Source organism: Puma concolor, unplaced genomic scaffold (assembly GCF_028749965.1).
Source record: "Puma concolor isolate L17-30 unplaced genomic scaffold, mPumCon1.1.hap2 unalloc_scaffold_7, whole genome shotgun sequence".
Taxonomy (NCBI): domain Eukaryota; kingdom Metazoa; phylum Chordata; class Mammalia; order Carnivora; family Felidae; genus Puma; species Puma concolor.
Window position 1 is genome coordinate 216,221 of NW_028240280.1, and position 25,078 is coordinate 241,298.

The window sequence follows — 25,078 nt, forward strand, 5'->3', positions numbered from 1 at the left end:
TGAATTCTACCAAACATTTAAAGAAGAGGTGGTATCTATTCTTCTCGAATTATTACAAACAATAAAAAAGAAGGAAAACTTACCAATTCATGTCATCAGGCCATCATTACCCTGATACCAAAACCAGATAAAGACTCTCCTAAAGCAGAGAACTGCAGGGGACCCTGGGTGACTCCGTCGGTTGACTGTCCAACTCTTAACTTCGGATTAGGTCATTATCTTGCAGTTCCTGGGTTCGTGTCCCGCATTGGACCCTGTGCTGACAGTGTGGAGCATGCTCAGGATTCTCTTTCCCATCCCTCTGCCCTCCCTCACCTATATGTACTCTAAGTAAATGAATAAACATTTAAAAATATATTTAGACTTTTTTTTAAATAAAACTGCAGACCAATAGCCTGATGAGTATGTATGCAGAAATTCTCATGAAAATGCATTCAAACTAAACTCAGCAATACATTAATAGAATCATTGACCATAATCAACTGGGATAGACTCCTGGGCTGCAAGGGTGGTTCCACATTCACAGATCAACATGATGCACCACAGTAATAGAAGAAAGGAGAAGAACAATATGATGCTTTCCACAGATGCGGGAAAAACATTTGACAAAATGTCACATCCATTCATGATAAAAACCCTCAGCAACATAGATTGAGACTCAACCTACCTGCACATACTAAAGGCCATCTGTGAAAAACCCACAGCTAATCTCATCCTCAATGGGGAAAAACTGAAAGCTTTTCCTCGAAGGTCAGGAACAACGCAGGGATGACCCCTCACACCACTGCTACTCCACATAGTATTGGAAATCCTAGACACAGCAATCAGGCAACAAAAAGAAATAAGAGGCACCAAATCGGCAAGAAAGAAGTGGAACGCTCGCTATTTGTAACTGACATGATGCTCTCTATAAAAAACATGAAAGACCCCCATAAAAATTGCTAGAAGTGATACATGAGTTTCACAAGTCACAATATACAGAAACCAATGTACAGAAATCTATTGCGTTTCTATAGATGAATCACGGATTAACAGAAAGAGAAAGTAAGGAATCAATCCCATTGACAGGTGCACCAAGTACCACAACATACCAGGAATAAACCCAACCAAAGAGGTGAAAGGCCTATACTCTAAAAGCTATGAAACACTGATGAAAGAAATGGAAGAGGACACAAAGAAATGAGAATACATTTCATGTTCATGGATGAGAAGAACAAATATTGTTAAAATGTCTACACTCCTCAAAACAATCTACACATGTAATGCAATCCCCATCACCCTAACAAAACATTTGTCACAGAACTAGAACAAGTAATCCCCAAATTTGTATGGAACGACAAAAGACCCCAGACAGCCAAATAAAACTTGAACAAGAAAAGCAAAGCTGGAGACCTCACAATTCCAGACTTTAGGTTATATTACAAAGCTGTAGTGAGCAGAACAGTATGGCACTGGCAAAAAAAAAAAAAAAAAAAAAGAAAGAAAGAAAGAAAAAGAAAAACACACAGACACATAAATCAATAGAATGGAAACCCAGAGATGAACTCACATCTATATGGTCAACTAATCCTCAACAAAGCAGGAAAGAATATCCAATAGAAAAAAAAGATAGTCTTGAGGCACATGAGTGGCTCAGTCACGGAAGCGTCTAATTTTGGATTCAGCTCAGGTCATGATCTCAGCATTCATCAGTTTGAAATTCGTGTCAGGCTCTGCACTGACAGTGTAGAGCCTGTGTGGGATTCTTTCTGTCCATTTCTCTCTGCCCCTCTTCTGCATGCTCTCTCTCTCTCTCTCTCTCAAAAATAAATAAATACACTTAAAAAAAAAAACGTCTCCTCAACATATGGTTTTGGAAAAACTAGACTGCAACTTGCAACACAAAACAAAACAACAACAGACCACTTTCTTAGAACATACACAAAAATAAATCCAACATGGATAAAGACCTACGTGTGAAACCCGAAACCATAAAAATCCCAGAGGATAACACAGGCAGTATCTTCTTTGACAATGGCTGTACACACACCTTTGTTGATATATCTCCTGAGGTAAGGGAAACACAAGCAAAAAGAATGGGACTTCATAAAAATTAAAAGCTTCTGTCACCAAGGAAATAATCAACAAAACTAAAACACAACCTACAGCATGATCATAATTGCAAATGACATCTGATAAAGGGCTTGTGTCCAAAATATATAATTATACACACCCAAAGAATGAGAATTCCAATTAAAAATGGGCAGAGGACACAAATAGATATTTTCCCAAAGAAGACATACAGATAGCTAAGAGACACATGAAAAGATGCTCAACAATACTGATCTTCCGGGAAATACAGTTCAAAAGTACAACGAAATAACTCATCACATCTGTCAGAATGACTAAAATCAATGAATGACGAAACCACATGTGTTGCCAAGGATGTGGGGAAAGAGGAACCCTCTTGCACCGTTGGTAGGAATGCAAACTGGTGCAGCCACTCTGGAAAACATCATGGAGAGTCCTCAAAAAATTCAAAATAGAACTACCTTACAATCCAGCAATTTCATTACGAGGTATTTACATAGAGAATACAAAAATAATCCTTCAAAGGGATACATGCACCCTGATGTTGACAGCAGCGTTTTCTACAACAGCCAAATTATGGAAACTGCCCAAGTTTCCATCAACTGATGAATAAATTGAGATGTAGTATATGGAATGAAACATTATTTCGCCCGAAAAACATGAAATCTTTTCATTTGCCACGAGGTGGATGAATCGAGAGAATGTTATGCTGGGTGAAATAAGCCTGTCAGAGAAAGACAAATACCAGGTGATTTCACTAACGCGTGGAAATGAAAGAAAACAAAGGGGGCGGGAGGGGGAGGAGACAGAGACAAACAGACTCTTAACTAGAAAACAAACTTAGGGGTTCCACAGTGGGGTGGGGGATGGGTGAAACAGGTGATGGGTATTGAGACATGCACCTGAGATGAGCACCCAGTGAAAGTGGAAGTGTTGCTCTATATTTATACCTGAAACTAATATTACACTCTACTTTACCACCTGGAATTTAAACTAAAATATAACATAAGGTTAATGGCACCTACCTACCAGGTTTTCTGTAGTTTTCAATCACTTCACTAGGTTGGAAAAATAACCGTGAAAATTTATAAAAGCATGTAAGATGTGGGGGACAGTTTGTGCCCTTACCTCGGTCTTTGGTTCCAGCAGGACTCGGAAAGTGGGTCCCAGCTCATTCTTCTAGACGGTCCTGAGACGAATATTTCATGTATTCACATCCTAACTGAAAGCAGCTCCCGGTCTTCTGAATTTCTGTCAGGATTTCTCCCTGGAAACCAGCCTGAATCTGGAGCAAACCATCCACGGCATCCATGATGTGATGTCGTGAGACCCCTCGATCCACGGGTCCTTTAATAAAATACGTCTTGTTCAAATACTGTCCGGGAAAGTGAGGAATGAAACATGGGAACAGCCCACAAAATGCAAGGGCCTGTGCTGCTGACCGACTGGCCAGTGCCCAGGGAAGCCACCCAGGGCCCTCTCCTCCACACTCAGTGCAACAAGGCAGCTTCTCTCTGGCGACTCAGGAGACACCAAGTTGCTGCAAGGCTCCCAAGGTCTCCCCTGGGGAGGGCGGCAGAACCTGCTGGAAACGCAGCTCTGGTCTCTGTCCTCAGGCAAGGGCAGAGGCCCTGAGTGCTCTGGGAGCCACAGAAGCCCTTCCTGCTCTGAGGTGCCCTGGGTCAGAAAAGCCGATGGGGCGCCCTCTGCCGGCAATCACCGTGCATAGAGAGGAGCCCGCCCCCAGGGTTTGTGGTGCTCGCACGCCCTCTGCTGGCCACCATGGGAATTCCCTCAATGTTGAATGCCATGGCCCTCAGCTGAGGGACTGAAGGTGTTCTGGGCAAGTAAGCCTGTTTTCCACATTGGGAGGGGTCTTAGTGACAGGGCCTGGGACACTAAGAAATCTTTTCCTTCCCCTTTCTTGTGAGTGAAGAATGAAACCACATTTATTTATGTAATGACATCATTTGTAACGCTTGCAGCAAGGGTCACAGAAAAACAGCCCACCTATTTACACATGCTGAACAAGAGGTAATGGTGTTTACCACCAAAATACTTAGGTTAGATAAAGAATTGACACGTTTGAGAGAGAGATACCAGCTTCCAGCTCTGGAATGAATAAGTCCTAGGGCTACAAGGTACAGCCAATGGAATAGAGTCAATCTTGTAATAATAATGTTGCATGCTTTCACATGATAGCCACACTTGTGGTTAAGTACAACATAATTTATAGACATATGGAATGACTACACTTTATGCCTAAAACTAATACAACAAATGTGTGAACAATATTTCAATAAATAATCGACATCCTTTACACTATTTTTAATTTCTCTTTCTTTGCCATTAAAAAAATCATTCCTGGGGTGCCTGGGTGGCTTAGTCAGTTAAGCGTCCGACCTCGACTCCGATCATGATCTGACAGTCCATGAGTTTGACCCCACCTTAGACTCTGCACTGACAGCTCAGAGCCTGGAGTCTGCCTCAGATTCGGTGTCTCCCTCTCTCTACCCCCTCCCCAGCTCCCGCTCTCTGAAAAAAAGAAAAAATAAACATTAAAATTTTTTTTTTTAAATCATGCCTAATTTAGACTCTGTGATATTCCATTTATCCCACATTCTCTAACATCACCATCTGGATGTTGAGAGCTTCTCTGAAAAGTCACTAATAATATCTTTGATGGACACTTGTGACAAGGTCGCATGCAACTAACAGGGAGCTACACATCTGTTACGACTTTACTATAAGCACCTTGGCTAATATTTTCAAATTATGAAAATGAGCTGGGTCCCAGCTCATTCTTTTAGAAGGTCCTGAGAGTCAACATTTGGCGTCTTCACTTCCCAACTGAATGCGGCTCCTGTTCCTCCGAATTTGTGTCAGGATTTCTCCCCCGAAACAAGCCTGACCTGGAACAAACCAAGCCCAGCCTCTCTGACGTGGCCTCACGGGACCCCATGAATCCACGGATCCTCCAGGGAAATACCGGCAGGGGAAATGAGGAACAAACCACGGAACAGCCCAGAAAAAGCGAGGGGCTGTGCCGCCAACCGACCACCCGCGCTTCCAGGGAAGCCGCCCAGGCCCTGCCTCCCCCGCCTCGGGACTCAGCCCCACCACCTAGGAGACGCCAAGGGGCTGCGAAGCCTCCAGGGTCTCCCCCAGGCTCGGGGGCGGAACCTGCTGGAAACGCAGCTCTGGCTCTTTGCCCACACTCAGAGGCACTGGGTCCTCAGAAGCAAGGAAGCCTTCCCAGCCCGGAGGCGCCCTGGATCAGAAAAGCCTAGTGGGCGCCTTCTCAGGCCAGCACTGCCCACGCAGAGGCCCGGCCCCTCCCTGGGCGTGGTGCGTGCGCGCCCTCTGCCGGCCGCCGTGGGAATTCCTGCAATGCTCAAGGCCATGGCTGCTCAGCTGGAAGTACTGAGAGTGCAGCTGGTCCAGTGAAGCCTGTTCTCCTGATCCAGAAGGGTCTTAGCGAAGGGCTTGCTTGGGACACAAAGAAACCTTTTCCTTCTCCTTTTTACTGAGTGAAGAATGAAACCGAATTTATTGACGTAGTGATATCATGTGTAATGCTTTAAGCAGCATTCGCAGAAATACAGACTGCAAATTGACACCTGCTGACCTACAGGTTATGGTGTTTAGCACCATAATACTTGGGTTAAATAAAAAAGTTGACAGCTCTGAGAAAGAGATACAGGCTTCCAGCTATGGAATGAAGAAGTCATTGGGATATAAGGCACAGCCCATAGAATACAGTCAATCCTGTAAGAAAGTGTTGCATGCTTTGGAGAGCATAATGTATACACACGCAATCACTAGGATATCTTCCTGAAACTAATACAACATAATGCGTCTATTATATTCAATTCAAAATGAGAATATTTTTAATTTCTCCTTCACTATTAAAAATTATTTCTAATTGAGAACATGTGAAATTCCATTTATACCACATTCTCTAATGTCACCATCTTGGTGTTGAGAGCTTATTTTTCAAGTTGTCAATAATGTCTGTGAGGACACAAATGTGACAAGGTCAGAATGCACATCTAGAGGGAGCTACACATCTGTTATAAATTTCCTGCCTGTATATGGGTAATATTTTCAATGAAAAGTGCCTTAAGGATGTAGATGGATGAAATAATTTCCCTAAAACTCATAGGTAGACAATTGAGCCTTCGAATAATAATTGCCATGTCTTCACAATCAGAGGAAGGCTGGGTGAAGACATAGGTTTCTTCTTTCATGTAAGAGAAGGCTGTGGCATTTTAAACTCCTCACTTAAAATCCAGAATCCAGAGATCGGCAGTAGATGTAAGAATAGCAATGCACCATCATGTTGCACATAACTAGTTCCAGAAGGAGAATACAGACCTTATTCTAAAATACTTTTGGTTGAGTGCAATAACCCATCATTGCAAGTTCCAGGCTGCCGGCTCTGGGGGCAGCACAATGCCTGACTCCTGGTTTTGGAACATAAGGAAGGTCATGCTTAAGCAGGGGGAATGGAGCAGGGCCTGGGGGAGGGCGGGGAGACAGATCATAGTTTCCTCCCCATGGGGCACACTCTGCTCACCTGCTGATGAGCTGCACACTCTGCCTCAAGCCATCTCTCTCCATGACCGATCCTGAGACTGGGTCCCAACATGCCAGGCAAAATGAGGGGGGACCCATCTTCCCAGCGGCAATGGCCTCTACAGAGCTTGCCGCAGTGAGGTCGGAGCCTTGTACTCATGGAACTGTCATGCCCAGGTTTCCTACCCTTTCTGCCCCCAACACTTCTTAGTGTTCACAGAGCCCCCGCCTGCATGGGCCCATCAACCTCTCCACACACCGTGACCAGCTCCATCCTCTCCTCCTTGCCTCCTCTTTGTCTCCACTTCTCTCTATTCCTGTCTCCCTCTGTTTCTTCGTCTCACTCTCTCAGACATGCCCAATTCTCCCATCGCGGACTCAGTGCCTCTCTCCTTGCCTGTCTCTTTCTCTGCCTCTCCACAGGCCCTCAGCTTTCTGCTCTGTGCAGCCCTGTCCAGGAAGCAGGGCACCACGTGTCCTGTGTCCCCCTCTCTCCTGTCATGTTTTAGCGCAGGCCCTGATTGAAGTGGATGAGAATCCTGTTTACAGAAGCTGCTCATGCTGACCTTTACTGCAGCATTGCTGTTCCAAGCCACTCCTGGGAAGCGTGTGGACAGCCAGGCCTTGACCCCTTGGTGACCCAGCCATGACCCCAATGTTGCTGGAGGGCTGGTTGCCTCTGCAACCTGGGAGGAAGAAGGGCCCTGCAGGCGTCAGGGGCTCTGTGGCAGAATGCATGGGCTTTGAGGACCCGGAAAGAGCCAGATGCTTACAACCAAATCCTCCTTGGAGGTTAGGGAGGAACAGTATCATGTCACTGACCTCTGTCCTACCCATGTGTCACTAAGGAAACAGTGGGAGGAGGGGCACCCAGGTGGCTCAGTCGGTTAAGCGTCTGACTTCGGCTCAGGTCACGATCTCATGGGTTGTGAGTTTGAGCCTCTCATTCGGGTCTGCGCTGACAGATCAGAGCCTGGAGCCTGCTTTGGATTCTGCGTCTCCCTCTCTGTCTCCCCCTCCCTCACTTGTGCTCTGTCTCAATACACTGGGAGGAATATGGGACCTCAGAAGACTCACTCCAAAACTACCACCGTTAGTCTTCCTCAGTGCCCACCTGGATTGGTGCTGTGAGATAGAGAGTAGGTGGGAAAAGTCCACAACGTGTGGATTAATGCAGGGTTTCCTCGCTGTTCTACCAGAGACACTGCTGAACCCTCATCCATGTCTTGCAATCAGGAATCAGCCACTTCCTGGGGACTGACAGCTGCCCTGCTGATCACCGCACACCATGGTGATTAGCAGGTGCCGTGTGCTTGCGAGTAAACTGATATTACACTGTATGTTAATTACAGTTGAATTTTTAAAAAAAGTCCATATAGGGCAAAGAAGACATTTCTACAGAAATTTTAACGTATTTTGATCTAAATGATAATGAAAATTGAATATATTAGAGGGATATCTGTAATACTGAGTGCATATAAAAGGTCCAGTGACTTTAAAATTTTCTGCTGACTCATGATTACAAGTCTATCTTATAAGTATACTTCAGTATACTCACAACAAAAACAGTTCTCCAGGGGTAAATTAGACAAGCACAAGTTCCCATAGAGGCAGTAATAATGTTTCCAAAGAATTTCAAACACATCAGAGCCAGGAGGGAAATGGTCAGGCAAAATATGGACAGGCTGAAATAATATCAGAGATGATGGGGAATCTTAAAGATGTTTACAATCTATCTGTCGCAAAGAATCATCTTTATAAACCCTTTACCAGCCTCCAGGAGGTTATAAGCACATCTCACAAATGTCTCCTCACACAGGATCAAGAGGACAGATGGCTTACAAGAGAGCAGGAACAAACTTGTGGGGGTGATGACTGCGTTTGCTATCTTGTGGTCATGGTTTCATTGCTGCTTACATATGTCAAATATCAATGAACTGTATTCTTTATAAAGGTGTTGTTACCCTATACAAATTACACGACCCTGAAGCTGTAGGAAAGATGTAAACGGCAACACTGAGAAATTTCATTTTGCTGACAAACATACTACAACTGTGTTTTAATAGTAAGAATTTGTAAGCCAATGTAAAATAGAAAAATTAAGAAAATGCAAATTTATAGTAGGTACGAAGTCAATGACTTCTGGTGTACATTCACGAAGTACCTGGATAAAATCCTTTGGAATATCTCCAAACTGTGCCCCAAATTCTTGGAAGAACAGAAGGAAATAAAAACACAAAATGTACTAGAGATACAAATAAGATTGTTCTAGAGAAAGATGTTGACAGATATGGATATATCTGAGAGAGACGGGCAACTGCTATTATAATAATATGGGATTATTTTTCCAAGAAAATAAATTACACATTATGGTTCACTTTTTGATGTTTTCTTTCAATGTTCACTTTGATTCTGAATCACAGCTCAAAATGTCAGATTTCTGAGGTACATAAAGATTTGCATAATCAGGTGATCATGTATATTTTGATAATATCTGTGGGATTTTAAGTTACCTGAACACGCATCTTCAAATACCCCAATGAAAGGAATTCATGTTTCTCTTTCATGGTATTGTGCCAAAATCAATCAATAGCAACTCTGAAAATGGATCTCTCAAATAATACAAAATTCCTGGGTATGGTCAACCAAAACAATAGTACGCATCTCATGCTACAAAAACTGGACTTAGAAGCATTTTAGGAGCAAAACACTCGCAATGCAATTCATACTAATTCACATACCAAGCTTAATTGTGTGCAAAGAAACCTGTCTAGAAAGTAGCCTCTGAAATCTATAACATTTTCATCTTCAGCTCTCAGAGATGAGATCACAAAAATGTGTAATGGTGGGAAATACACACTCACCGTCTTTGACTAGCCACTGTCTGAAAGAAAGCAGTAGCTGTCAGCACAATGGTTGGTCATGGGGCTCAAATGCACCAAAGACAGAGGCCATCTTGTCACGAAGGTAAAACATCTTCGGCTGTGTGGTGCCTCTGGCAGCTGTCTGGCAGCTGATATCGGTAGGTGACGCTGAACTAGATTAGATCCAATGAGGCCAGGAACACTAGGTTCTCACGGTCAACGGCCACGAGTAGGTGGAGGTGGGCAATGCAAGACAAGTTAGTTGATGGAAGAATTCAGAGATGAGGTAGGGAGAGAGCTGAACCAATCTGTGAGAGGCAGCCTAGGTACAGGGGGAAATTTCTCATCAAGACGATCAAGAATTTTCCTCCTTCATAGTCTCAAAAGAAACAGAATCGATTCTATTTAGATGGGAGGCATTCGTGTGGAATGATTCTGCCTCAGTGCAAGGGTTATTCCTGACTACTGGGACTTTCCAGACCCCGCTCTAAGGATCTGGTACATGCCAATCTAAAGAAATCTACTTATCTCTATGGTGTTCTCTGTCTGTCCGTCTGTCTGCCTGCCTCTCTCACTCTCCTAGGGGTACAAGTTTTGCTTTTCAATGATAGAGTGAAATAGTCACACTGGGAACCAGGTGTTTCATTATATTTGGACAATCCTAAGGACATTCAGAACCCTCCTTGCTTTGAGTAAATCAACACTCTGCGCATACTTAGCTAAAATAAGGACAACAATTCATTCACTTCCGGATCGTGTCGCCCCTCGTGATTTTCCTATCATAAATGTCCAAGCGAGATGCAGCCACTTAGTTCCTGCTGGGCTTATGAGGCTCCCGTCAACACAGTTGGACACAGAGTCCCGGGGGACAGCCTCCAAGACCCGAGGCAAAGGGCTGACTCAGAAGTTGCTAGAAGTCAACAAACCAGGAAGCACAGAGCCCAAAGACATTTCACTTTTTAACACTCTGTACCAACACCAATGCTCCAGTTACCTCTGTTCCCAGGGCTACCAAACTTCACAAATATGAACAATGTGCTGATAGGAAAACGAACTACATATAAGACGGACCCTAAGCTTACAAAGCTTGAAGCAGGATCTTAACAGGGCTTCCAGGAGCCGGTCTAATATCCATAGTTCCTATTAAATAAGAGTTCTTGACATTTTTAAAAACAACTTTAATGAAATAATTCACACATCATAGAAACACCTATTTAAGTCGATCAGCTCAATAGCTTTTAGTATCTTCACAAATCCTTCCTTCTTGACACTATAAACCTACTATGATCAGGTTTACATCCTGTCACCACTGCTCTTTTTGGACCAAGCAGCACAGACAGGACCCAGAACTTGATTCGGACAGCTGTGGCCACAACCACTTCAGCCTGGTGGAGAAACCTGCCCTGTGGTCCTCAGTCTTCAGGAAGAAATGAAGTTCTTCTGAAGTTCCCATCAGAAGCCCCATACAGAAGCTGTTGTTTAACCACAGTGTGAACGAACCAAACAGGAAGGAAGAATCCACCGATGTCCCATGTTTACTCACATTTGTGTTTGGGTAACCAGGACACCCAAGCACAAGGAGCCAGAAAAACAGCCTCTGCATCTTCCTGTCCTGGTCCTTTAAGGGGACTCTAGGGTTCCAGGCGGGAGGTGGAGACGGAGGATGGGGTGTAGGTGTGCAAGGGAGGAGTGGGGAGGGATGGGAAAGGGGGGAGGGGTGGTAATTGGGGATGGGAGAGGAGTATAAAAAGGGGGTGGGTTAGGGAAGGGGTGTGTCAGGAGAAGAAGGGGCTCAGGGACAGGACCAGGATCAGATCAAGTACAAGAGGGGTGGGGGGAGGGTTCAGACAGGTTAGTAGGTCAGCAGGTCAGTAAATCACTAGATAAGCAGGACATAAACAGCAGGTTAAGTGGACTCTCAGGAGCAGGTGGAGCAGAGGAAGATCCTTCTTCTTCCAAGCCCTCACCTGTCTAGGTGTTGCCTTAGCAACCCAGAGCCTTGATACTCTCTCTCGACCAATCAGCTGCCCTCACCCCTGGTAGAGCAATACGGACACCCCTTGTGACCTCATTTTTAAAAAGCCACTTCCCGCCTGGTGCACCACCACGTGCCATCCCAACGACAGGTCCTCTCTGGAAAGGTGGCCGACCTTCCGGTTTCTGGGCCCTCCCAACCCAGCTCTCTGTCACTTCTGACTGCTCTCTCCTTCCTTTCTGAACTCCCATCTGCCATGGGCAATAGCTGAACAGAGAAAGCAAAGGAGGACACAGCTGCAAGAACAATCAAATGCACACGCAGACAGGAAGGTTTAACCCTCTCTCAGTCAAAACAGATAGAACATCCATAAGGTAGACATCTTGATAGCAAACCATCTGAATCCCACAGCTAGATCCATGTATGTGTCCACATGGACATAACACTGTAGAGGACACATTCACTTCAGGCACAGAGGATACGGTTACAAACATTCACCCTATTTATTACGGCCATAAGGGAAATTTCAGAGGAATGAAATGATTTCAGAGGAAGGAAATCACACAAAGCATGTTTCGGTGATAGAATGTGCTAGAAATCACTAATAAAGAGGAAACTAGAAATTCCCGTATGTTTAAAAATTGAGAAGTTCCTCTAGAAGTAGAATATGAGTCAAGAAATCCCAAAGCAAAAGAGCTATATTTGAACTGAATGATAGGAGCAAAATAAAATTGTAATCCAGAATGTCTCCTGGCCTAGAATATCCTGGAATGTTGGTGTGAGAAGACTGTCTGGTCCCCAAATCATCTCTAATTGACCTGGACATTTTAACACCACAAACAGTGGTAGATCTGTCACTTATCTGTGTGACCCTCCTACCTATTGGCATGGGCTGTACATTATGAACCTTATGGGGGATGCGGGGGGGGGGGGCGGGGGGTTGGATCCAGCTGACTCACAAGGGATCTCCTGCAATCTCCAGGAATGAGAGCATTTTAAGAGATATAGTTCGTCAGCTTCTCTCCTGGGGGACCCGGGACAACACCCAGATTGTTGGCAACACCAGGTGTGCTGGCCGGGGAAGGCCAAGCAGGTGGGCAGGGGCCAGGGACCCAGGTGACTACGCAAACCTACTGTAATCATCTCTCCCGGGCTCTGTCCTGAGCTGAGCTTCCTAAATAGTTTCTCTGCATGATTGACTCAATGATTTCCCAACTGAAAATCATTGCTCTAAATCCCCTCACTTTTATTTTTACATAAATTTATTGTAACAGGAACCACTCTGGCACTGCTAAAATAGCAAAGCAAGGGCTCCAGCCTAAATATAAAGAAACCATACAAAACAACCAAAACCAAAACAAAACAGGAATGAAAAACCAAGAGCGTTACATTCCCTTTAGATCCTGCTGCCTGCCTCAAGAGCCCCAGGGTTGGGCTGTCCTGGTTATACAAGGAGAGGCCAGCAACAGAGGGGGTGGAGTCTGACTGGCCCAAAAGTGAATGGGAGAGAGGCCCTGACAATAAGGGGGCCTAGGGAATTTCAAGAAGGGTGGCCAGGGTCACCCTGATTATAACTGGAGCAGGGACCGGGGAAAGAAGAGGCAGTGGACAGAGTCTGGGGGGCCTTGAACAAGTGAGATCATTCATGGAGGTGAGGAAGTGTCCCCAAAGCCAATGTCAGCCTCCCATCTGGGGAGCCCTTCGTGGCCACTGGGGGCAGGGCCAGGAACCTAGAGTTTGAGATCCAGTGTGCCGCTTACCAGCTGTGTGACCCTGGACTGGTTTCCTTCAGTAAAATGGGAGTGTCCATGCCTGTGTCCAGAACTGTGCTGAGGACAAGAGGAAGCCACGTGCTGAGCACTAGTGGATATCAGCGCCATCACCTCCCTGGGGCATGTGTCTTCCCAGTCTGGTGCCTTAAAAGTTGCACAGCTGTTAAAGGCAACAAAGGTGAAAACCACAGTTCCCTCCAATTTCAGACCTGTGCCAAGCCTTTGCCTTTGCGGACATCACCTCTCGGGACCCAGTAGCAGTACCATCTGTAATCCCTTGCACGGATGAGGAATCAGGCTCAGAGCCCTCAAGGGGAAGGCTGGACCCAGGCTGAGAAAAGGCTCCCTGCTGACTTGGGTCTGGGAGGGGATGTTGGGAGAGTGGGAAGCTGGGGCGTGGAGACTCCAGAGAGAGCAGGGGCCACAAAGATTCTTGGCCCCATAGCCCAGCTTTGTCCAGGTCAGCCTGTACAGAAGCTGAGGCCAAACCAGAGGGCAAGGTCACAGCCCGGCTCCTGCACCTCAGGCTGCCGGTCATTCATCTCTGTGGTCACGATAATGCTGTCATATACTAGTCCTGATGATGCCATGAGTGCTATTATTGTGGTGGGAGAAGGCACAGCCCACTTTGACACACCCCAAGGATCCTGGAGAGACTCGCCTGTCTCCCTCACTTGACCTGGCCCCATGCAACACCCCCAATCTAAGTGTACCCTGTCTCTACCCTGTGTCCCTGTGCCTGTGGCCACCCTACCCTGGCCACTCTCTGGAATCCAGGCCTGGGCACAACCCTCAGTAAGGCACTGACATGGGGCACATGCCCAGCACAGGGTTGGAACCAGGAAAACACCCCCCTCCATGACAACTTAGATGGGACAGGTCATACCAGGGTCTGTGCACCCCTTCTTCTTGTAGTGGCCTCCATTAGAGTGCCAGAGCTGTCCTGGAGTGTGTGTGTGTGTGTGTGTGTGTGTGTAATCTGCAACATGCACCTGTGAGTCGGAGTTCTGTGTCTGTGGGTATACTGACTGTGGACATAAATTTCCTGTTATTTGGTTGTTTTCATGTTTTCTGATGAGGTTTTGGGGTGACAGTGGGTTCATGGGGAAAGAATTCTTGAAGTCATCTTTGGTGCAAAAAAGGTGATTTCATTAAAGCATGGGGACAGGACCAGTGGCCCTGGCTGAAGAGCGGCCCAGGCACCATGAGGAGAGACTAGTTCTATACTATGGAGCTGGGAAGAGGTCAAGTCCAGGGGAAGCTTCCAATGAGACTTTCATACGCTAAAGAAGATTCCCAAGAAAAAAAAGAAAAAAAAAAAAAAGAATACTCCCAGGATACTGGCTGCCTAGCTATTGTCAAACTAGGGTTGTTTGCCCTCTAGCAAAGCATTAGCAGTAAGACAGAGGGAGAGATGTTTCACTCTGCTGGCCTCAAGCCAATGGGTTGCAGGTTATAAGGAAATTTAGTTCTACCTGCCATTTCTTTCTGCCTTAGTTTCCTACATCACTATGGAGGGATGATGCTGGGGCTCTAGGAAACCAAGTCCAGAGGTTTCTGGAGATTACGATGGCCTTTTTCTCATGATTTACTAAGATATTTGTAAATAGATGGAGACAAGCCCTGCAGGACTATGATCTCTAGCAGTTAACCACTTGGGATTTTTTTTTTCCTTTTGCTTTGTTCTTGGGCAGCCAGGAGTGCCCAAGGGCTATTACACATATCCCACCTGGGGGTGGGGGCTGGGGTTTGAGGCCTGGCAGCTTGCTTTATGCTCCCTCATCATTTTCCTCTTGTGTTTATGTGTATGCATGTGTATCTGTATCTGTGTCTCTGAATGAGCATATATCTGCTGTGCAAATCTCTGTGTCTGTGACTGTATTACCCGTATCTCTCGGGTACATGTGTCCCTGTGGGAGTATCTGTGCGTATCTGTGTTTCATGTCTGTGAGTGTATTGGCTGTATGTGTGAATTTGCTGACACTTTGGGTGTTTCTGACCACAACTGTGTATGTGTGTTTTCTGTGTGCCCAGTGTGTGTAGGGTTTGCTTCATGGGAGTGTTGCACAGGTCCCTGAGGATTATTCTACCCGTTTTATGGAGCTAAAAAACTGTTCAAGGTCACCCGGCGCATCACTGCAGGAACTGAGGCACAAACCTGAGTGTCTCTGAAATCAGAGTTCAGCCTCCTTCTTCACTCTGTGCTGTAAGCAGAGTCTGAAACTCAAGCAGGCTGCAGGAAAGGGAATGTTTGAGGTAAAGAAAGCCCCTCCAAACCTGATTTGCCTTTTTCACTTCTAAATAGGTTCTTCATCATGAGTTTCAGGGGGTCCCTGGACCCCTCGGGAGTTGAGTGGAAATTTTGTTTGTGCATTTTTCTTGAGCAAGAAGCCATAGCTTTCACCACTTTCTCTAAGGCGTCCCCCCCAGAATTCCATGTTATTCAGGCTGTCAAGAGGTTCACAAAGTAGGTTATCAGGACAGCTACCATGAACTTGGTCAGCGCTACTCTCTGCAAATCCCCTGGGCTTCCCCGGAGTGCTGAAATTCCTGAAAACCCAGCCCAAAAGCCAAGGATGCTTTTCCCCAAGGCAGCCCTTCCCAGGACATGCAACTGAGATGAGAGTTCTTAAGAGGCCTCCTCCATATCCGGGAAAATCAGTCATCAAAGAAGAGTCCACTCACTCTACGCACCACATAACAGGATTCGGCATAAGGACAGGAAATCTGAGAACTCCTGTGTATGGTCTTTAGTCGTTAAAGTGAGGAATCGACGCAATATGTGTATGGATGCTGGCACCCTCACTTGACATGCCCACGTCAGACAGTGAGAATCGGGAAGCTCAGACCAAGAACGGTGACTGGCACCGGCACCATCATTGGGGTATGCTGCCCATATTACAGCTATGTGCCCCCCGAGAGGAGATACGCAGACACATTATCTAGGGATAGCGAGGCTAACCATCACTGAGCAGGCACATGGCTTAAACCACCCCTCCCCACCCCATAACACAACCGCAGGCTGAAGAAAACACTGAGAGAGGAAGCACAAGAAAACAATTGCGTCGACTCTCCCCTTCTCTTCAACAGCTAGCTTGTCACAAGGTTACAAACAATGATGTTCTATTCAGATCAAAGCAAAGTCAGCCAAGAATAATCAAAAGTCTCCTGTAAAATATTCAAAATATGGACTGTTTATTAATGGTAAGTTTCTTCCTCAACACGTATCATGCTTTGATGGTAGCTAATGATTGCATGACGTCATTGCCCTTACAAATTTTAAAATAATATTTACTGCACCTTCAGCTCAGTTTAAAATTTGTATTTATGTATGCTTTATAATGTACCTAATAACTGTTCACTGGTACACGCACATACTTACTAGTACAACAAATGTGTACGGATTAGGGTACATACGAAAAAACATCTGAAAATACGTGTCCATAAAGCTTCATAAATAAGACCATGGAAATCACCAACTATGTGCTGTAAACCAAAAAATTCCCAAGGATTTGCCATCTCTTTGGGGCACACAGTTTGGGTGCTTCTCAAATGATGTGCATTCATGCTACCTAGGCTCCTTGATAAAATGCAGATTCTATTTCAGTAAGTCTGAGGCGGGGCATAAGATTCTTCCGCTCAAACTCCCAGGTCATGAAAATGAGGCTGCTCCACAGGACACACTCTGAGTAGTAAGTTCCTAAAATAACTATAATGGTAACTATTAAGTGCCCACTTGACTGGGCCACGGGGTGCCCAAATATTTGGTCAAAGGTCATTCTGGATGCGTCTGAGAATGGGTGTTTGGATGAGATGAACACTGACATTCAACAGACTGAGTAGATGGCCTTCCATCACTCGGGTGGGCCTCGTCTAATCAGTTGAAGGCACGCACAGACCAAAAGGCCCATGCTTTTGGGGCCGACCAGCACTAAGGGAACTGGGTGGGGGTGGAGACGGAGGAGAACCTGAGAGCTTCCTAAAGAGGGAAGTCACCCCCGGGAGGCAACCAACAGCTTCCTTGGGAAAATGCACGTCTGGTGTTGTCGGTTCTACCAATTTCTCAAGAGAAGTCAGAAATTGGGATTTCTATGTGAAATCTCCTTGGTTCTAAGTTGGGTTTCAAACACAATACATGACAGACACTGAAGAAATTTTACAGCCCAGATGCAGTGAGCCTTGACTGGATCCGAGTTTGGAAGCCCAAGCTCCAGAGGACATTTCTGGCTTGACCAGGAGAATGTTACCGTGATTGGCTATTTGATGGTATTAGAGTTTCTGTCCTTCTTCTTGAGTGCGATCCTGGGATTGTGTTGTGTGGGAGAATGTCCTTGTTCTTAGGTGATCCACGCTGAAGTATTTAGGGAGAAAGGGAGAGGGCAAATGAAAATACAGAGTGGGTGCTAAAGCAGATATGACAAGATACTCATAATTGCGTGGCCTAGATTAGTAACTCTCAACTGGGGGTGATTCTACCCCCAGATGACATGTGGCTATGACTGAGGACATTTTTTTTTAACTCACAGCTGGGTCATAAGGGGGGTGCTACTGGCACCTAGTGGGGGGAGTCGAAGCAGGCTGCCAGACACCCTACGATGCACAGAACAGCCCCCCACAACCGAGAATGGGCCGGCCCCAATGGCAGTCGTACCGGGAGTGAAAAACCCTAAAGACATTTTTATCCTTCTTTCAAGTTTTGTCTTTTGTATGTGTAAAATGTTTCACAGTAAAAAAAAAGAGAGAGGGGCGCCTGGGTGGCGCAGTCGGTTAAGCATCCGACTTCAGCCAGGTCACGATCTCGCGGTCCGTGAGTTCGAGCCCCGCGTCAGGCTCTGGGCTGATGGCTCAGAGCCTGGAGCCTGTTTCCGATTCTGTGTCTCCCTCTCTCTCTGCGCCTCCCCCGTTCATGCTCTGTCTCTCTCTGTCCCAAAATAAAAAAAAAAAAAAAAAAAGTTGAAAAAAAAAAAGAGAGAGAGAAACTTAAAAATAAGAATACATAAATAGTGGTGCCTGGGTGGCTCAGTTGGTTGGGCCTCTGACTTCAGCCTAGGTCATGATCTCTCCGTTCCCGGGTTCGAGCCCTGTGTTGGGCTCTGTGCTGACAGCTCAGAGCTTGGAGCCTGTTTCAGATTCTGTGTCTCCCTCCCTCTCTCTCTCTCTCTCTCTCTCTCTCTCTCTCTCTGCCCCTGCCCTGCTCATGCTCTGTCTCTCTCTCTCTCTCTCAAAAAGAAATACACATTAAAAAAATTTTTTGAGAAAGAATACATAAATAGCAATACCTTGCAGACCAAACAAAACATGTCTGCATGGTTGGGTAACCACAGCCGGCCACTGTTTGCAGTCACTTGTTCCGATACATATGACAGGATGTAACGCTACTGTGGCTGGTGAATGAGGGTCTCTGAAGTTCTTCCTATATCTTGGGCAAGACCCCCGCAGCTCCTGGAATTAGAGACTTTCTCCTGTTTTCAGGTCCCAGTCGGCCCAGAAGGGAGCAGCCGACATGCCCAGGATTCTGGGTCTGAAAACCAACATCACGGAGGTCTCTTCTAGGATGCCTCAAGTGCACAGGTCACGAGGAGCAGTTCGTGACGTGGCGCTGCTTTCCGATGAAATGAGAATGAACCCTTCATCTCAGTGACCCGCACAGCCAGCCCAAGACAAAATAAATTAAGAGGCTGTGGCCGAGATGGTAATTTCACCCGGAAGCTCTCAGGTAGCTGGGTGTATGCCACCCAGGTACCCCCTGACCTGTGGCTGGGACTTGAAATGGTTAATTGCATACACAGGGCACCATGCATTTCGACGGTCCTGGGGGCAGCCCCCAGCACCACAAATACACAAATACACAAAGCAGAAATACGTGCAGAAAACACACAACCAAATGCAAATAAGAGAGTGGCATTGGATTAATGCATCCAATTCCAAGACTGTAAAATAGTCCCAAACTCAAGAACACTCTTCCTTAAACATGAAGGCCACTTTTGAGGAGCTATTCAGGGAGGCTGCCACATGCGGATTTCTGGGGCTCATCTCAGACCTTTGCTGACCCGGAATGTTTCCCTTTCTGGACAGAACACAAGAATATGCATTCTAGGAAGCTGCCCACCCCCACCCAATATTCACTCAAACTGAAAACACACTTGAAATCAGGGGGCTGGGGACTGCAGTTTTATAACTAACTGGGTGACCTTGGAGAAGCCACCCAACCTGAGCCATGATTTTGTCATCTATAAGTGGGAACTAATAGCACCTGTCTCCTAAGGTGGTCATGCACACTAAAGGAGTGTTTACACACACATGCACTCAAGTACACACACACACACACACACACACACACACACACACACACACACACACACACACACACCCCTCTAGTGCAGTGCCTGGCAAATGTTCTTTCCTTTTCAGTAATAGTAACTGGCCACACACTGGAAAGCCTAGAGAGCTTTACAGAAGTACACAGACTCAGCAACCCTAGAGATTGTGATCTAAATTGCCTAGGGCAGGCCCCTAGCAAAAGGGTTGTTTTGTTTTGTTTTTTAAAGCACTCCAGGTGGTCCTAAACAGCAGCTGGGGTTGTAAACCACACCTGGGAAACTGCCAATAAAAATCAACCATCCTTTCTCTTCAAGAGAATGTACTTCCATGGCATTCTGGAATTTCCAAACTGTGTACCCAGAGAGACTTGTGTCCAGGCTCTTTCAGAGGTGTGGATGCCCCGATATTCAACACCCAACCAGCGCTCTGGTGGTCCCTGAAGAAGTGGCTGCAACCAACTAAGCCGGGGGGATTCTTTCTCCAGACAGAGCTGCAAGGTGGCAAGACAGGAATAAGATTCCCTCCTGAGCCCTCAGGTCTGCGGTGGAGCTCTGTCTCAACAGGAATACCCAGATCACACAGAGCCTGAAGATCACACATCGCCTTCCCCCTCTGCAGGCCAAAGGGAGCCGCCCACCCTTAGCTCAGCTCCCACCTTCCCACCTCCCCTTCTCCTGCCTTTCCTACCCTCCTTCACCCCCCACCCAAACACCCAGGAGGGCTCCTGGAAGCGCTGGTTTGCAAGGGAAAGGCTCAGTGGATACTTCAGCAGAGGAATTAATACGAAATGGCAAGGCAGCCTACCTATCCCTGGGGGACTCTCTCCCTACCAAGGCGACACCCATCGTCCTGCCTCCATATTCTTCCTTCGCCTTAACACAGACCCCAGGAACCTACAGGGACTGGCAGGGACTGTGGGGAAGTGAAACTCCTGCCTGTGGGGCTGGTGACAGGGCATCTTGGAGGTGCAGGAGGTGGGCGGGGCCAGCGCCTTACTCTCTCACTTGGTCAGAGTTTCCTGAATCCTCTCCAAGCTAACTTTTGTGCTTCAAGACCCCAACATCCACCCACACCTCCCTGCTGACCCAAACCAAGAGGAATTTCCTCACCTCTTGCCCCAAATCCCTACCCTCTGGGGGGAAAAAATCATCGGATACTCTGCGTATAAACAGAAAATAATTACTAGTGAGGTGGTCATGTTCCTTCGCCTATTTTGGGTGGGTCGCTTTGTTCAGGTTTTTAGGGCAGGAGCACTGAGTTCCTGCATCCACAGGAGCACACATGGGCCCCACCAGAGGTGTGGGGAGGGTGTGTGTCTGTGTTTAGGGGGCGGGGGGGACACGTGGCGACCCAGCTGCCCACACTCGGCAAGATCCAGCTAGCTAGGGCCCAGCCATCCAGCTGTTCCAAGACCGCCAGTCGCTCTCCAACCCCGCCCGCCCAGACCTCCTGCCAACCCTGGCCTGCATCGCGTCTGGGGGCCGCTTCCCGGTGGCTGCCCTCTCTGCCTCCAAAGTTACTGGGTTGTGCGAATCAATTTAGACACTTTTTAAAAGGCAAAAAGAAAATCGCTCCATTAATCCCCAAATGCCTTCTCCCATCTGCTGCAACTCGCCATCACTAGGACTTGCATAATGAAAGTTGACGGAAAGTTGAGGAATCAGTGGGGCAGGAGGGAGACTCCCGCCCTTGGAGTCCTCGCCAACCCCTGCAAGGGGCGCAGCTCGGGGCGGAGGCCCTGGCCCCCAGCAGGGAGAAATGGCGACAGCGGAAAGCGGGCAGGGGTCCTGGTGGCTGGGAGGCAACCAAGGTCCCAATTTCAGGAACCTAACAGCTCAGGGAGAGAGAGAAGAGGCCGCTCCAGGCAAGGCTTTTGTTCTCGCCCTCCCCTCTCTCTCTCCACCTCCCTCGCTTCTTTTTCGCGACCCTTACGAGTTGCAGGCGGCACACACTGCTTCCCTCCCTCACACGTGCCGCCCTTCCTTTTCGGGCCGCCTGCCCTGTTTACCTAGAAGCTGGCATCTGGAATCCGAGAGGTAGACCCTTCGCCAAAACCCAAGACTCCGGGGCCCTGAGCTCCCGGCCTGTGTGTGTCTCAGATCCGCTTGAATCCTAGGTGGGAAAGGGCAGCGAGACGGTGAGGGGTGGTGCAGAGACCACCCCCTACATACACACACGCGCTCAAGTCCACACCTGTGCGGAGCCCAGCGCCCCTTCTCCGCGCCTGGAGCCGAAATTGGCTGCCCAGGCGATCTCCGCCAGCGGACATGGGGGTTGGGGGGGGGGGGAGCGCCATTGCCCAAGGAAAGGTGGAGAGGGAAGAGGAGGGAGAGCGGCGCGTGGAGGGGAGGCGACGGAGTTGGGTGGAGGGGAGGCAGCCTACCTGGACTTGGCTTCCTTTGCCGCCGGTGCGCTTTCTCCAGCCCCAGCTTGGTGAGGATGCCTACAAGCGTGACGGCCAGCACCCCGCACATGATGTAAAGGATCCGGTTGGTCTTGTCCTTCGTGGGGGTGGTGCAGGGGGCCGTCCTTGCGCCCGGGGGGCTTGCGGGTGTTGAGCCACAGCGGAATGTCCGAGTTGGTGCAGGTGCTCTGGTTCAGTCGCCGCTTCTTAAAATGTGCAGCAGAACCGCAAGTCACAAGTCCCTCAGCAGAAGATGAAGTCGCCCGAGGAACAATTGAATGGCTGGTCCCACTGGTCCCTGATACCGAAGTAGCCGCGGCAGAAGTTCGGCGTGGGCGCTCGGGTAGGGGACGCGTCCCAGACCCCCGCGCCCTCGCTGGCCTCTTCCGAGGCGGCCCCCAGAGCGGCTGCACGCCCTCCTCCCCGCGCCAGCACTACCACGGAGCCCAGCTGAACCAGCTGCCCGTGCCCCGCTCGCTCCTGCGCCCAGCACACGCGGGCGCACAGCTCGGTGTGGAAGCTGCCGAGGAGCAGCCGGAGGACGCTACGAATCATGTCTCCCAGCCTGGGCTCGGCCGGCCGCCTGCCTCTCCAGGCGCGGCCGAAGCTGCCGAGGCTGTTGCCGGGGGCTGCGAGCCGCCTCCAGCCGCACAGGCAGGGAGAGGCGCGGAGCTCTCGCTGGTGGGCGGCCCCGGCGCCGGGCTCAGCCCGCGTTCGCCTCCCGGGCGCCGCGCGCAGCGCGCCTAAGGGGAGGGGCCAGGCGGGGAGGAGCGCGCCTGGCCGGGCTAGGGGAGGACGAGTGGGGGCAAGCGCTGGGTGCACGTCCGGCCCCCTACAGGGAGAGGCGGAGGCCGGAGAGCAGCGGAGAGTGTGCCTCGCCTAGGCCGGCGGCTCCGGACTAGCCGCCCTGCGCCCGCTCTCAGGATCCCTCTCAGCTCTCCAGCTTGCTAAGTCCCCAGGAGAGAGCCAAGCAACGCTTTTGGTATGAAGAGAGGGCAGGAGGAATGGCGGAGGGGGGAGGGGGGAACGAGGGGTGGAAAGGTCGCGAGCTCCCGAGAGGCGGGGGCGGGGAAGAGGTGAGTCGGCAGGGCTGGCGGGAGCGAGTTGAGGGGCGGGGGTGCAGAGCTGAGCTAGGCTAGCGGGCGGGGAGAGGGGAGCGTCGGCAGCCTCTGGGGCTGAAGGCACCGCTCGGGTTTTCCAGCAGGTGGAGTATGGCTGCAGGACCTCTCGCGCCCTCTCTGGGAGGGAGGCGCGGCTCAGACCTGTTCCGGGCGAAGAGGCGGCTCAGCCCCTGGCTTTTTCAGGCGTGAGTGCGCAGGAGCTGCGGTTCGAATCTGCCCTCCAGGGAAGGGGGGATTCACAGGGGCTAGGTAGGGACAGACTAAGTGGCTTCCACTCCAAGGCAAACTGAGACACAGTCTGATCAGGATCGCCCCTCCATGGTGCCTGGGCCGTCTCGCCCTTCCCTTCCCCGACTGAGCCCTCTAGCCAGGCGCGCGTCCGGGGTGGTTCTACTCCCTGGGACTTGCCTGGGACCAAGACTGAGCTGGGAAGGCGCGGTGGCAAGCCACTGGCCCCAGGGTAAGGACCCCCGGGAGAGGGCCCTGGGAGGAACTGAAGTCAAAGAAGCCCAGGGGGTAGGAAGAGGCAGCAGACCAGGCCCAGGCAGGGGCACATCCCAAGTTCCTGAAGGTCTTTCCTTGGGACTCTCCCAGGCCCCAGGACCTGCCACTTGTGTCCTTCTAAGACCTCGCGGGGGCCTTCCCTGCGTTCTACAGGAGGGCACACCGCACGCCCAGATCCAGTGCAGCGCAAGGCCTGGACACCTAGCCTCAGCCACCCTCCCGCATCTGGAGCTCGCGCGTGGGTCTCTGGAGTCGGCTGGCCCCTTGCTCACGGAGCCCCCCAGACATCCTCACCGGTTGTGGTGCAGTCCGGCCTTGCTTCCTGGGCTTCCAGCCTCTGGTCCTTGCCCTTCAGCATTTCCAAATCTGCCCTCTCCACTCAGGTGATTCCAGCTGGAATCAGTTGGCCCTCTCTCATTTATCCCACTTCTTTCCTCTGCTTGAGTTTGACTCCAATAGCCCCCAAAACAGGATTTGCACCAAAGCTGCTACACTGAATTTAGATCTCCACACGCCCCTGTGTGTGTTTGTTGTTGTTGTTTTTTTTTTTTTCATTGCATTAACTAAGTATACACCTTGCAGTCACCTGGAGGGTTGGCAGGGAAATGTTGTCTCCACCACCCTCCCCTCCACTGGGCTTCAGTCAGGGGCTTCTCCGGGCATTTTCAAAGCACCCAAAAGTTGGGCCACCAATAAAATGGCATAGTGGGTTCTCTTTAACCGAAAAAGCATGGTGGGGAGGTGGTTACTGAACTCCTTTGCAAGTTTTCTCAAAATGACAGGGAGTTTGGCTGACTGTGCCTTCTCTTGGAAGAATGTCACCTCCTGTCTTCTGAAAGACTAGCACAGAATGACCCTGTTCCAGCAAAAAATGAACCAGGCCGACACTGACCCAGCATATGCAGGAGTATGCCAGCCCTCGGAGACTCACTGAATCGCGGGCTGTATGATGTCCCAAGCCCACCTGGACAAGGTGTGAGATTGTTTAGTCTAAATGCATCAGAGCCATCGGAACGAGGTTCCCAAAAGACGGCAGTGTGGCATGTGGGTCGACCCACACCCACCACCACTGTGTGAGCCTCTACAAACACAAGCATTGGTGTGTGAGAACTAATGATGGCTGACATCTGATGCCTACAATATACCCACTAAGCTTGTCTTTTCTAAAGTCGTCTCTTCACAGATGCTCAAAGCATATGTAGCATCTCGCAGACAATCTGGGAATAGTTGCTAAACCACTGGAGTGACTGATCTCCTGTAACTCTATCTCTAGGTGATACTACGAGGCCCACACAACAGAGGGAGGGACTGAGGCCCAAAGTGATGAAACCAGATGCCCACAGTACCGCAGCAAGGGATGCTACACGGTTGGCTTTTGACCCAAGAAATGTGAGTCCAGGGTCTGTGTTGTAACCGCTGCAGATAGTGCCTGCCTAAAATAGGCCTCCAGACTCCCTGTCCATCTGACA

The 25,078-nt window shown here is 48.8% G+C and overlaps 1 protein-coding gene and 1 pseudogene across 4 annotated transcripts in view; both read right to left on the reverse strand.

Annotated features, from left to right (window-relative positions):
- LOC147571022 (transport and Golgi organization protein 1 homolog) overlaps window positions 1-3,471 on the reverse strand; it is a 131,740-nt gene extending 128,269 nt beyond the window's left edge. For 3 of the 4 annotated variants that reach the window (XR_015247766.1, XR_015247767.1, XR_015247765.1), the window contains exon 1: window positions 3,199-3,471. The gene's annotated coding sequence lies outside the window, so the exon portion shown is untranslated. The remainder of the gene's footprint in view (window positions 1-3,198) is intronic. The other variant, XR_015247762.1, reaches the window with a different exon arrangement.
- Window positions 3,472-21,268: 17,797 nt separating this feature from the next.
- On the reverse strand, window positions 21,269-22,823 carry LOC147571026 (protein shisa-9 pseudogene; annotated as a pseudogene).
- Window positions 22,824-25,078: the final 2,255 nt, after the last annotated feature.